The sequence below is a fragment of the Hemitrygon akajei genome, chromosome 16 (assembly GCF_048418815.1).
Source record: "Hemitrygon akajei chromosome 16, sHemAka1.3, whole genome shotgun sequence".
Taxonomy (NCBI): domain Eukaryota; kingdom Metazoa; phylum Chordata; class Chondrichthyes; order Myliobatiformes; family Dasyatidae; genus Hemitrygon; species Hemitrygon akajei.
This window is the reverse complement of record NC_133139.1, coordinates 88,198,995-88,213,032: the sequence shown is the minus strand read 5'-3', so window position 1 is coordinate 88,213,032 and position 14,038 is coordinate 88,198,995.

Below are 14,038 nucleotides of genomic sequence, written 5' to 3'. Positions count from 1 at the left end.
TTAGAGGACTCTGTATGAGATTGGGTAGGAAGATGGTCTCTCTTGGGGTTAGAGGACTGTATGAGTGTGGGTAGGAAGGTGGTCTCTCTTGGGGTTAGAGGACTGTATGAGTGTGGGTAGGAAGATGGTCGCTCTTGGGGTTAGAGGACTCTGTATGAGTGTGGGTAGGAAGATGGTCTCTCTCGGGGTTAGAGGACTCTGTATGAGTGTGGGTAGGAAGATGGTCTCTCTCGGGGTTAGAGGACTCTGTATGAGTGTGGGTGGGAAGGTGGAATGGGACTTGTCTTGCTGCAGTACCATCGGCCCCTGCATCCTGCACATTATCCTCCGCAACTTCCACCATCTCCAAAGGGATCCTACCACTTAAGCATATCTTTTCCTTCGCCCCCAGCCCCAGCTTTCCACAGGGCAAACTCTGTCCACAATTTCCTTGTCTATTTGTCCCTCCTCACTAATCTCCCTCCTGGCACTATCCCAGCAAGTGGCTGAAGTGCTACACCTGCCCCCATTCACCACCTCTCTCACCTTCATTCAGAGCCTCAAACAGTCCTTTCAGGTGAGGCAACGCTTCACTTGTGAATCTGCTGGGGGCATCTATTGTGTCTGGTGCTCCTGATGTGGCCTCCTCTACATTGGTGAGACCCATTGTAAACTGGGAGACTGCTTCGTCAAGTACCTCCACTCCATCCACCACATGGAATTCCCCATGGCCAAACATTCAATTCCAATTCCCATTCCCATTCCCATTCTGATGTGTCGAGGCATGGCCTCCTCTTGTGCCAAGATGAGGCCAACCTTAGAGCGGAGGAACAACACCTTATATTCCATCTGGGAAGCCTCTAACCGGATGGCATGAACATTGATTTTTCCTGCCAGTGAACAAATTCCCCTCCCCCCCTTCTCTATTCCGCACTCTGACCTTTCACTTCTTCTCATCTTCCTATTACTTCCCTCTGGGTCCCATTTCTTTCCTTTTCTCCTATGTCCACTTTCCTCTCCTATCAGATTCTTTCTCCTCCAGCCCTTGACCTTTCCCACACAGCTGGCTTCACCCATCACCTTCCAGCTAGCCTCCTTCTCTTCCCCCCACCTTTTTATTCTGGCATGCTCCCCCTTCCTTCTCAGTCCTGATGAAGGGTCTCGGCTTGAAATGTCGACTGTTTATTCCGTTCCATAGATCCTGCCTGACCTGCTGAGCTCCTCCAGCACTTTGTGTGTGGCGGTTTGTTTTCCTGCTTATTGTGTTCTGCTGAGCATTGTGGGTGTTGGACTACGTGGCGACACTTGCAGGCTGCCCCCAGCCCAGCCTTCAGTGTGCTGGTTGTTTTTACGCAAAGGACAGATCGGACTGTATGTTCCAACATCCACGTGATAAATAAGTTGAACTTGATCGGCCATGATGTTAGGGGATTGGGGCATTAGGGGCACCATGTCTTATCTCTGACTCTTCTACAAGGATCTTGCTGGGACTTGAGGACCTGAGCTGTAGAGGAAGGTAGAGTAGGTTCGGACCCTGGAGCGTAGGATGTCTTATGAGAGATATACATACAGGTGTTTTCCCCCAGGTTGGGTGGGACTCAGACTGGAGGTCACAGGGTTAGAGTGAAAGGTGAAGGGGAGCCTGAGGGGGAAGTTCTTCACTCAGACGGCGTGGAACCAGCTGCTAATTGAAATGGTGGATGCAGGTTCAACTGCAACATTTAAGAGAAGTTTGGATGGATACGTGTGTGACAGGGGTATGGAGGGCTAGAAGACCATAAGATATAGGAGCAGAATTAGGCCATTTGGCCCATCGAGTCTGCTCCACCATTTTGTCTTGGCTGATCCATTTATCCTCTCTGCCTCCTCCCTGTACCCCTTCATGGCCTGACTAACTTAAAAACCTCTGCCTTAAATATACCCAGGGTCTTAGCCTCCTCAGACACCTGTGGCAAATTCCCTAGATTCACCACGTTCAGGATAAAGGAACTCCTCCTCATCTCTGTTCTAAAGGGACACCCTTCTGTTCTGGGGCTTCACCCATATGGTATGGTTGAGGTAGATGGAGGCAGAGAGATGGGTAGGCAAGGGCTAGATGGGCTAAAGGGCCTGGTTCTATGCTAAAGTGTTCTATAACTGTGATTCTATTACTTCTTTTGAGGAGCCAGGATTAGAAATGGAGTGAGAGTGAGAGAGAGTGAGAGAGAGAGAGAGTGTGAGTGAGTGAGTGAGAGAGTGATGTTGTTGTGAGGAGACAGCAGGTAATCAGCCTATGGCAAAAGGAATGAAGGTCACTGCTACTGAGGGAAGAATCTTGCAGCTGTGAGAGAAGGCAGCGTGGATCATCAGCAGACAAACCATCTCTGCACTCCCACCAGGAGGGTTCCAGGAAGCAACTCACCCACTGAAGTGAGGTCTGAGAACAATCCCTCCCCTATCTGTCCTCCACTCCCCTCCCAACCACTCTCCCACCTGGTTCTGCTTTAAAAATCGGAGCAGGTGCAGCTGGAGTTGGCTTTACCTATCAGTCGGGTTCAGACTGTCTGCTGCCTCAGTGATACTTTCCTGCTCTCCGAGGGAAGAAATATCTCCTCATTGGTAGTTGACACAAGCTACACCCAGCGTATGAATGCCAATGGGAGTCCTTTTTATGAGACTGTGGTCCTTGCTGTTGGTCTTTACAGCCAGAGGAAACATTCTCCCCACATCTACGCTCCAATCAAGCTACCTCTCAGTTTTATTTATTTATTTATTTATTGAGATAGGCCTTTGAGACGTGCTGCCCAGCAATCCCCCAGCTTAATGCTAGCCTAACCCTAATCTACCAATTGGACTGTGAGAGGAAACCACCGGTCACGAGGAGAACGTACAGACTCTCAACAGGCAGTGGTGGGAATTGAACCTGGGTCACCTGTACTGTAAAGCATTGTGCTACTGTGCCGCTCCTTATAGACTATGGAGCTCTAGCCTAGTCAGTCTCTATCTGACAGACCTGCCCTTCCAGGGAGCAGTTCGGGTGGCTTCTCTTTTTCCAGTCATCCAAAGTGTAAGACAGAAGCAACGAACTGCACTTAAGGAGGGCAGATGGTCCAGCAACTATGGCAGCTTTAAGGTAGCAAGAAAGTCCCACAGCATTCCACAAAGTTCTAGCCACTTTCTGCAGAAGCCGACTCACTTGCTGACACCACAATGCTCTCCCACCGTCTACAAGGGGCACATCAAGAACATGTCGCAGTGCCCTCCACTTGCCTGGGTGACTATGGTTCCAACAACATGCAAGAAGCTTGATGCTAGTCAAATGGTGAACTCTTGGTTTTCCAGTCGATCTCATCGTGGCCCTTGTACCTTATTTACTTACCTACACTGCACTTTCTCTGTGACTGCTACATTACATAGAAACATAGAAAATAGGTGCAGGAGTAGGCCATTTGGCCCTTCGAGCCTGCACCGCCATTCAGTATGATCATGGCTGATCATCCAACTCAGAACCCTGTACCTGCTTTCTCTCCATACCCCCTGATCCCTTTAGCCACAAGGGCCATATCTAACTTCCTCTTAAATATAGCCAATGAACCGGCCTCAGCTGTTTCCTGAGGCAGAGAATTCCACAGATTCACCACTCTCTGTGTGAAGAAGTTTTTCCTCATCACGGTCCTAAAAGGCTTCCCCTTTATCCTTAAACTGTGACCCCTCGTTCTGGACTTCCCCAACATCGGAAACAATCTTCCTGCATCTAGCCTGTCCAATCCCTTTAGAATTTTATACGTTTCAATAAGATCCCCCCTCAATCTTCTAAATTACCTCCTGCAGTTGCTTTCTTTTTACCATCTTGAAGTTTTGAAGTATGGCACGCAAACAGAATACTTTCATCATAACTCAGTCTTCATGACAATAGCAAGCCGATACCAACCAACCAACACCAACACTATCTATGATGCAGCAGGCTGGTTGAAGACACAGAAGAAGCTGAAGATCTGGAGTATCAGGAGTGATGAAGCATTTTGGCCTGAAACGTTGACTATTTCCCTTCATAGATGTTGCTTGGCCTGCTGAGTTTCTCCAGCAATTTGTGTGGGCAGCCACAGTAGGCTGATAGATTAGCAACCCATCTGTGACCCCCAGTTACTCCCCTAAGCCACTGAGAGTATTTCCCAAAACCATGTCCTCTGCTATCCAGGGTATAGGCAGCAGGGGCAGGGATACTCATTTCCCAAAACCATGTCCTCTGCTATCCAGGGTATAGGCAGCAGGGGCAGGGGTACTCATTTCCCAAAACAGGACCTCTGCTATCCAGGATATAGGCAGCAGGGGCAGGGGTACTCATTTCCCAAAACCATGTCCTCTGCTATCCAGGGTATAGGCAGCAGGGGCAGGGATACTCATTTCCCAAAAACAGGACCTCTGCTATCCAGGATATAGGCAGCAGGGGCAGGGGTACTCATTTCCCAAAACAGGACCTCTGCTATCCTTAGAAGGTTGGCGTCATTCAATGTCTGCAGTGAGATGCTGATGATGTTCTATAGGTCAGTTGTTGAGAGCGCCCTCTTCTTTGTGGTGGCGTGTTGGGGAGGAAGCATTAAGAAGAAGGACGCCTCACGTCTTAATAAGCTGATAAGGAAGGCGGGCTCTGTCGTGGGCAAAGTACTGGAGAGTTTAACATCGGTAGCTGAGCGAAGGGCGCTGAGTAGGCTACGGTCAATTATGGAAAACCCTGAACATCCTCTACATAGCACCATCCAGAGACAGAGAAGCAGTTTCAGCGACAGGTTACTGTCGATGCAATGCTCCTCAGACAGGATGAAGAGGTCAATACTCCCCAATGCCATTAGGCTTTACAATTCAACTGCCAGGACTTAAGAACTTTTTTTTTTTTTTAAAGCTATTATTAATGCTTTTTGAGTTAGTGATTTAGATGCATATCATATTATTACTGAGTTAAGTATTGTATGTAATGAGTTTTTGCTACAACGTGTATGGGACATTGGAAAAAAATGTTGAATTTCCCCATGGGGATGAATAAAGTATCTATCTATCTATCTATCTATCTATAGGCAGCAGGGGCAGGGGTACTCATTTAGGCAGATCTAACAAGGCATATTTGGGCCCCATATTTAATAAAGAATGTGCTGGCATTGGAGAGGGTACAGAGGAGGTTCATGAGAATGATCCCCAGATTGAAAGGATTAGCGTATGAGGAACATTTGATTCTTTGGGCCTGTTTAGAAAAATGAGGGGTATCTCATTGAAACATACTGAATATTGAAAGGATTAGATAGAGTGGATGGGGAGAGAATGTTTCTAATAGTGGGAGTCTGTGGAGGCCAAGTCATTGGGTGTATTTACAGTAAAGCGGAGGCTGTAAGGGCATCAAAGATTATGGCAAGAAGTCAGAAAAATGGGATTGAGAGGGATAATAAATCAGTTATTCCTTTCTGTTGCAGGATAGCTTGTCTGCCTCTAAGAAGATCTTTGGAAGTGCCTTATAGGTCCAGGACAGTTCAAATAACTCGGTGTGAGGTGTGATACTAATCCTAAACTAATCCCAAAGTAATGGACAATTAACCTATCACCTGCCCATCTTTGGGACAAGATTGAGAAACCTGATTACAGGTGGGGAAAGCCCTCGTGGTCATTTATAATGGGTGGGCATAGAGATTGTTACATTAGGGACTTTTACTTAAGAGACCCTTAGATAGCAACATAGCTGAAAGAGAAATGGAAAGTTATGGGCTGTGTAGGAGGGAAGGGTTGGATTGATCGAGGAGTAGGTTAAGAGGACAGGACAACATCGGGGCCGAAGAGCCAGTTCTGTGTTGCACTGTTCTATGTATTACGTTCTGTAACAAATGGATTTATGACGGGCTACTTCCTAATGGCTTCCAACAAACATTTGTCACAACCTTTGGCGGTGATAAGGTTCGAGCATTCTCATGATGAGTCAGAACTGATGGGAGTGCACTGACATGATTGCAACTTGAAAAAGCATCTCCCATTTTGAACACTGGGCTGGGTGAACTCAGGGCTTTAATCTACACAGACTCCAATGTTAGCAAAGTGGAGATAGAGGCATTCCTTCACTGTCACCAGATAACACTGAATTCTTTGAGGATGTAACAAAACACATTGATGAAGGTAGAGCAGTGGATGTAGTGTATATCGATTTCAGTAAGGCATTTGATAAGGTTCCCCATGTAAGTCTCCTTCAGAAAGTAAGGAGGCATGGGATCCAAGGAGACCTTGCTTTGTGGATCCAGAACTGGCCTGTCCACAGAAGGCAAAGGGTGGTTGTAGATGGTTCGTATTCTGCATGGAGGTCAGAGACCAGTGGTGTTCTGCAGGGATCTGTTCTGGGACACCTTCTCTTTGTGATTTGATAAATGACCTAGATGAAGAAGTAGAAGAGTGGATTGGTAAGTTTGCTGATGACACAAAGTTTGGGGCTGTTGTGGATAGTCTGGAGAGTTGTCAGAAGTTACAGCAGGACATGGATAGGATGCAGAACTGGGCTGAGAAGTGACAGATGGCCTTCATCCCAGATTAGTGTGAAGTGGTTCATTTTGGTAGGTCAAATTTGAAGACAGAATATAATATTCATGCTAAGACTCTTGGCAGTGTGGAAGATCTGTGAGATCTTGGGGTCCGTGTCCATAGGGCACTCAAAGCTGCAGCGCAGGTTGACAGCATTGTCAAGAAGGCGTGTGGTGTGTTGGCATTCATCAGCTGTAGGATTGAATTCAAGAGCCAAGAGGTAATATTACAGCTATATAAGACCTTGGTCAGATCCCACTCGGGGTACTGTGTTCAGTTCTGGTCACCTCACTACAGGAAGGATGTGGATATTACAGAGAGAGTTCAGAGGACATTTACAAGGATGTTGCCCGGATTGGAGGGCGTAGCTTTTGAGAATAGCTTGAGTGAATTTGGCCTTTTCTCCTTGGAGCAACAGATGGTAAGTGGAGACCTTATAGAGGTGTATAAGATGATGAGGGGCATTGATCATGTGAATAGCCAAAGACTTTTTCCCCGGGCTGAAATGGCTAACACATGGGGGCATAGATTTACAGTGCTTGGAAATAGGTAACGAGGGGATGTCAGGGGTAAGTTTTCCCATACAGAGAGTGGCGGTCGAAGTGGATACAACAGGGTCTTTTAAGAGCCTCTTAGTTAGATACATGGAGCTTAGAAAAATAGAGGGCTACGCAGTAGAGAAATTCTAGGCAGAAATTTCTAGAGTAGGTTACATGGTCGGCACAACATTGTGGGCCGAAGGGCCTGTAATGTGCTGTAGATTTCTAAGTTCTATGTTTAAAACAAAAAGAAAGAAAGGAAGAAAGGAAGCAAGGAAGAAAAGAAGGAAGAAAGACAGAAAGGAAAGACAGAAGGAAGAAAGAAAGAAAGAAGGAAGGAAGGAAAGAAGGAAGAAAGGAAGAAAGAAGGAAAAAGAAATAATGAAGGAAAGATGGATTGGTATATCATGGGTTCAGATAAGCCTCATGATGAAGAGAGGATGCGGCTTCCTATCACTCCTCACTCCTGGCAGATAATCTACAAGAACGTTCTACATTCCTCAGTCCTCTGCATAAAGAGTTAAATCCGCTCCTGACAGGTTATCATGCATACAAATATGGAAGTAGTACACTTTGGGCAAAGCAATTAGCAACATAAAAGAAAAAATGTCTTGCAATTTAGTAGCATCCTGTGCATCATTGGAATGCATTACAACCATTGAAATACAATGAACAGCTCAACTGCCAGAACTTCCAGATGGACAGTCAAAGATCATTAAAAGAGGCGGTGGAAAATGAAATGGAAAATGTGGAAAATGAAATGAAAGGGAGAAATGGGTTTCATTTAAGAGGCTTTGATATAGCAGCTGTGCATGACATTAGAGCTGAAGAAAAGATATTAGGGAGATGGGGGTTTGAAGGATGAGAGATTTCAAGCACTGTGGATTATTGTGGAGGAAACTAATAGTATTGTTCAAAGCTCTGAAAAATATCTGCTGTCAAACAACGAAAGATGAATTAGTACATTGGATAACCGAGAAACAAGATAAGGCTATTCAACCCTCCAAGTCTGTTCTAGCATCCAAGGCTGTTAACCCCACATACCACAATACCTTACATTATCAATGATCTAATATTTAAAATTAACCATCAACTGTCTTCTGTAGAAGTGTTTAGAATCCCCATCATCTGGGTCATACCGTCGTCTTGCAATTCCCCTGGGCAGGAGGTACAGAAGCCTCAAGTCCCACAAAATCAAGTCCAAGAACATCTAAGCAACACACACAAAATGCTGGAGGAACTCAGCAGATGCGGCAGCATCTATGGGAAAGAGTACAGTCAACATTTAGGCCAAGACCCTTCATCTACTCCCTTTTCCTTTTAACCATTGTGTTGTTGAACAAAGCAGCACAAACCTAATCACTATAAATCTATGACCACTTTGATCACTTTTCGCTGGTATGGACTTTTTCAAGTTCTAATTTTGTTCTTTCTTGTAGAAATTGTACATAATTTATGTTTTTCTTCTGAATACTGCTTATCTGATGTCATGTGTCTGAGAGTCTGCTGCGAGTAGGGTTTTTCACTGAACTCGTGCAGATGACAATAAGTTTGAGAAACACACTCAAAGTGCCGGGGGAACTCAGCAACCAGGCAGATTGTGGAGGGAAATGGAGAGCCAACCTGTCCTCAGGACTGGAAAAGATGAGGGCAGAAGCCAGAATAAAAAAGAATAGGGGGAGGGGGAGGAGCACAAACTGACAAGTGATAGGTACAGTCCAGCCGAGACATCGACTGCACTGTTTTCCACAGACGCTGCCTGGCCTGCTGAGCTCCTCCAGCATTTTGTGTGTGTTGCTTTGGATTTCCAGCATCTGCAGATTTTCTCTCGTTTGTGAGAGGTATGTCCGGAGGAGAGGGGGAAGGTAGGTGAGTGGAGAAAAGCAGATGAAAGGGTATCTTGTGAGAAGTTGGGATGTGATACCCGGAAGAGGCCGAGGGCTAAAGAAGAAGGAATCTGATAGACCATTAAGATCATAAGGCTATAAGACATTGGAGCAGAATTAGGCCATTTGGCCCATTGAGTTCGCTCCCCACCATTGATCATGGCTGATCCATTTCCCTCTCAACCCCATTCTCTTGCCTAACCTTTCATACCCAGAATTTATCAACTTCTGTCTTAAATATACCCGATGAGTTTGCCTCTACAGCTGCCTGTTTCGACAAATTCCACAGATTCACCGCTCTCTGGCTAAAGAAATGTTCCTCCTCATCTCCATTCTAAATGGGGGACCCGCTATTCTGAGGCTGTGTCTTCTGGTCTGAGAATCCCCCATCATAGGAGACATCCTCTTCACATCCACTCTATCAAGGACTTTCACCATTTGATAGGTTTCAATTAGGTCACCCCTCGTTCTTCTGAATTCCAGTGAATAGAGGCCCAGAGTCATCAAACGTTCCTCATATGATAAGCCTTTCAAACACAGAATCGTTGTCGTGAACATCCTTTGAACCCTCTCTAATGTCACCACATCTCTTTTTAGAAAAGGGGTGAAAACTGCTCACAATATTCCATGTGAGGCCTCGTCAGTGCTTTATAAAGTCTCAATATTACATCCTTGCCTTTGTAGTCTAGTCCTCTTAAAATAAATTCTAACATCATATTTGCCTTCCTCACTACCAACTCAACCTGCAAGTTAACCTTTAGGGAATCCTGCACAAGGACTCCTAAATCCATTTCCATCTCAGATTTTTTAATTTTCTCGCAATTTAGAAAATAGTTCCGGAAGAAGTTCTACACTGCCCCCACACTTCTTCCCTCACCACCATCCTAAGCCCCAGACAGTCCTTTCAGGTGAGGCACCACTTCACCTGCGAGTCAGCTAGGGTGATATACTGTATCCGGTGCTCCCGATGTGGCCATTTATACATTGGGGAGACCCGCCGCAGACTGGGAGACCGTTTCGCCGAACACCGGCACTCAGTCCTCCAGCAGTGGTGGGATCTCCCTGTGGCCACACACTTCAATTCCACAGATCACTCCCACTCCGACATGTCTGTCCATGGCCTCCTCTACCGTCAAGATGAGGCCACATGCAGGTCGATGGAGCAATACCTTATCTCCCGCCTAGGTAGCCTCCTACCTGCCGGCATGAACATTCAACTCACAGACCTCCGTTGATACCCCTGCCCCCCCTTACCCCATCCCTATCTATAATTTTAGTCTGGTTCTCTTTCTCTCTCTTTTTCCCCCCTCACTATAATCTCCCCCCAACACCACCTTTCTTTCTTTTATTTCCCATAATTCTCCACCTTCCCCCTAGCCCATTTCCCTTCAGCCTATCACTTCCCAGCTCTCTACTTCATCCCTCCCCCCACTTCTTATCCCCCCCTCGACCATCCCATGTTACTTCACTCCCGATGAAGGGTTTCGGCCTGAAACGTCGTCACTACCTCCTCCCATAGATGTTGTCTGGCCTGCTGAGTTCTGCCAGCATTTTGTGTTTTTATTAACCTACCAACAGGTACGTCTTTGGACTGTGGGAGGAAACCGGATCACCCGGAGGAAACCCACATGGTCACGGGGAGAACATATAAACTCCTCACAGGCAGTAGTGGAAATTCCAAACAGATTATCTGGACCGTGTAAGAACTTGTTCACAAATTGGTGACTGCTCTTCAAAAATTACATGATCTGTCCCCAGATTTGGGAACAGCTTCTTTCCAACTGTGATAAGACTGCTGAACGGATCCTGACCCGGATCTGGGCCGTACCTTCCAAATATCCGGACCTGACTCTTGATTTTTTTTGCACAACCTTACTTTCCCTTTTCTATTTTCTAATTACGATTTATAATTTAAATTTTTATTATATTTACTTTGATTTGTACTTCAGGGAGCGCGAAGCGCAGAATCAAATATCGCTGTGATGATTGTACGCTCTAGTATCAACTGTTTGGTGACAATAAAGTAAAGTAAAAAAACACACTAACAGGGTTGTGAAAAAGTCAGAATAAATGCCTTTGTTCCCCTTTTGCTCCATTGGTTACATTATCAATAACAAATACTTCCAGCCCGCAAAAGCATCAAAGTATTTATATAAAAATAGCAAAGCAAGTCATTTAATTCAGTCCAGTATGGTCTCACCAGGAGCCAGGAATCCATAGTAACTGTTCTAATCTGCAAATCTTCCTCAGCACCATGTCAACCGCTAACTAGTGCTGTGGTCATGCATTTTACAGTCATCTAATGTTTTGACCTGCGACTTGCTGAAATAATATTCCCCGTGTCCCTGTATATAATCCAGCTGACATCCTTTCAGTTGAAAACTAGAACAGTGTGTGGGGAAAGCAAAAAGCGTGAGGTCAAGATGACTTTAACATTCAAGGGAGATAAACTGGATGAAATACAGACCTGATCAAGCACTTTGCTCCAGAGTCCAGGTCTGTTTATATCAGTGAAATGAGAGTTTAGAATTTGTTCTGAACCCTTCCCGTCCTTTCAGGCTGCTCTGTTCATAGGTTTTCTATATCACAGCCCAACGTTTGAACTGTCGTGATGTAGTAATCTCAGCAACCACAGCTTGCTGATTCCAAAAGCAGCAATGTCATAGAGTACAGAAACAGGCCCTTCGGTCCAACTGCACCATACCGACCATGGATCTAAGCTAGTCATACTTGCCCAAGTACCTTTTAAGTGACAATGTGCCTGTCTCAACCATTTCCTCTGGTGGCTCATTCCTCTTCCTGTCTACCCCCTGAGTGAAAATATTACCCCTTAGACAACTACTAAATCTCTCCCCTCTCACTTTAAACCTTGATAGAGTGTTAAGAGACATGGATAGACGGACAGCCAACACCTTTCCCCCAGCTCAGCAGTGAGAGGGCATAATCTTACAGTGATTGGAGGACAGTTTTCACAGAGAGTGGCAAGTGCGTGAAACTTACTCCCACAAGTGATGGGGGGGGGCAAATACATTACAGAGAATTAAAGGATTCTTAATGGATGAAAGAAAATCTGGAGGGCAACGCAGGAGGAAAGGGTTAGGTTAAAAGGTCACCACACCATCGTGCGCTGAAGGACCTGTAGTGTTCTTTGTTCTGTGCCCTCTATTTCTTGGTTACCCAGCCCCGGGGAAAGGGCTGCACACATTCACCCTGTTTATGCCACTCATGACTTTATACACCTCCAAGAGGACTACAACCTTGTTGTGGTTTGGAGGCTTGAGTGCCTCAGCGCCAAACAGGTCAAAGGGTCAGACTAAAAGAGGTCCGCCGGTCCTCCAGGTTCTGGGGTTCAGCTCAGGGTTCAGTAAAAACTAAACTGTAAGGGAAACAGCAATGAAGAATCCTTCTACATCTGAGTGTGACGGTATTCTTGAGTCTCCACCCGGGACTTGCAGAGCTGACAGTAGTGAAAACCAAAAGAAGCTACTGTCGTGATAAAGGTTATCAGAGATGGAGGACCTTCATTGTTGCCCTAAGCACCAGTGGAGTAACAGGCAGTACGTAATAACTTTACAAAATGTGACGATGGCTTCAAGAGAAATATTGGTCTTAGTACATCAGTGACATCTCCACTGCTCTCCTTTGGAATAATGATTCCAGGTTCAGGATATTGTTCAGAAGACATTCAATACAGAGTCGGTGTGGACTTTGGTGTCAAGACCCTGAGAATGGAATCCAAACCCCTCTGGCTCAGAAGTGAGAAGGAAAGCACACCACACTTACGTTTCACATTTGACCTGCTACGAATCGTACCTGAAATGAATTTCACCACCTCAAGCCAGTTCTAGGTTTCAAACCGACTCTGGTGGGAAAAAGGAATCCAAAGGAATTATTGATCTAAAAAGTGGAACAACCATAATAGATGGATTAGATTCATTTATTGTTCCACAAATGTTCTCCTGGGCCTCAGCTTGCAAAGCAACGTCACTCAGATGGAGGAGGAGTGAGATGGTAGGTTGAGGGTCTGTCTCACAAGCCCAAAAACCTGGATTTTATCCCAGCTTCTGGTACAGCCTGTGTGGAATTGATGTGTCTGTGTGAAATTAAGGTGTCCTCTCTCTGTCTGTGTGGAATTAGTGTGTTCACTCTGTGTCTGTGTAGGGTTAGCGTGTGTTCTATGTATCTTTGTGGGATTAGCATGTTCTCTCAGTGTCTGTGTGGAATTAGCATGTTCTCTCAGTGTCTGTGTGGGATTAGTATGTTCTCTCAGTGTCTGTGTGGGATTAGCATGTTCTCTCAGTGTCTGTGTGGGGTTAGCGTGTGTTCTATGTATCTTTGTGGGATTAGTATGTTCTCAGTGTCTGTGTGGAATTAGCATGCTCCCTCAGTGTCTGTGAGGGATTAGCATGTTCTCTCAGTGTCTGTGAGGGATTAGCATGTTCTCAGTGTGGGATTAGTATATTCTCTCAGTGTCTGTGTGGGATTAGCATGTTCTCTCAGTGTCTGTGTGGGATTAGCATGTTTTTTCTCAGTGTCTGTGTGGGATTAGCGTGTTTTCTCAGTGTCTGTGTGGGATTAGCATGCTCTCTCAGTGTCCGTGTGGGATTAACGTGTTTTCTCAGTGTCTGTGTGGGCTTCTTAATTTTCCCTTTGCCCCCCCCCCAAAGGTAGGCTAATCAGCTCCTGTAAATTGGCTCGGTCTAGGTGGGGGGGTGGACTCTGGGGGTGAGACAGAAGAGGTAGCAGGGACATGTGGGGCTTGGGAATGACGGGATTGCTCTGAAACCCCATGGAATAATAAATGACTTTTCTCTGGAATGTTGGGAGCTGAGGGGTGAACTGATGGGAGGTTTTGACAAGGTAGGCAGTCAGAGTCTATCTCCCAGTGCAGAAATATCAATTACGAGAGGACGCAGGTTGAAGGTGAGGTGATGGGGACAGTCTAATGGAGATTTGCAATGCACAGCTTTAGACTAAGAGACTGCCGGGATCATTTTGCTGGGAAGGTGGTGGAAGCAGAAACAATGGCATTTAGAAAGATAAATGAGCTGGCAGGGCAGGTTGGGATTCAGTCCCCATGTACAGGCAGATGGGAATAGTTTTATT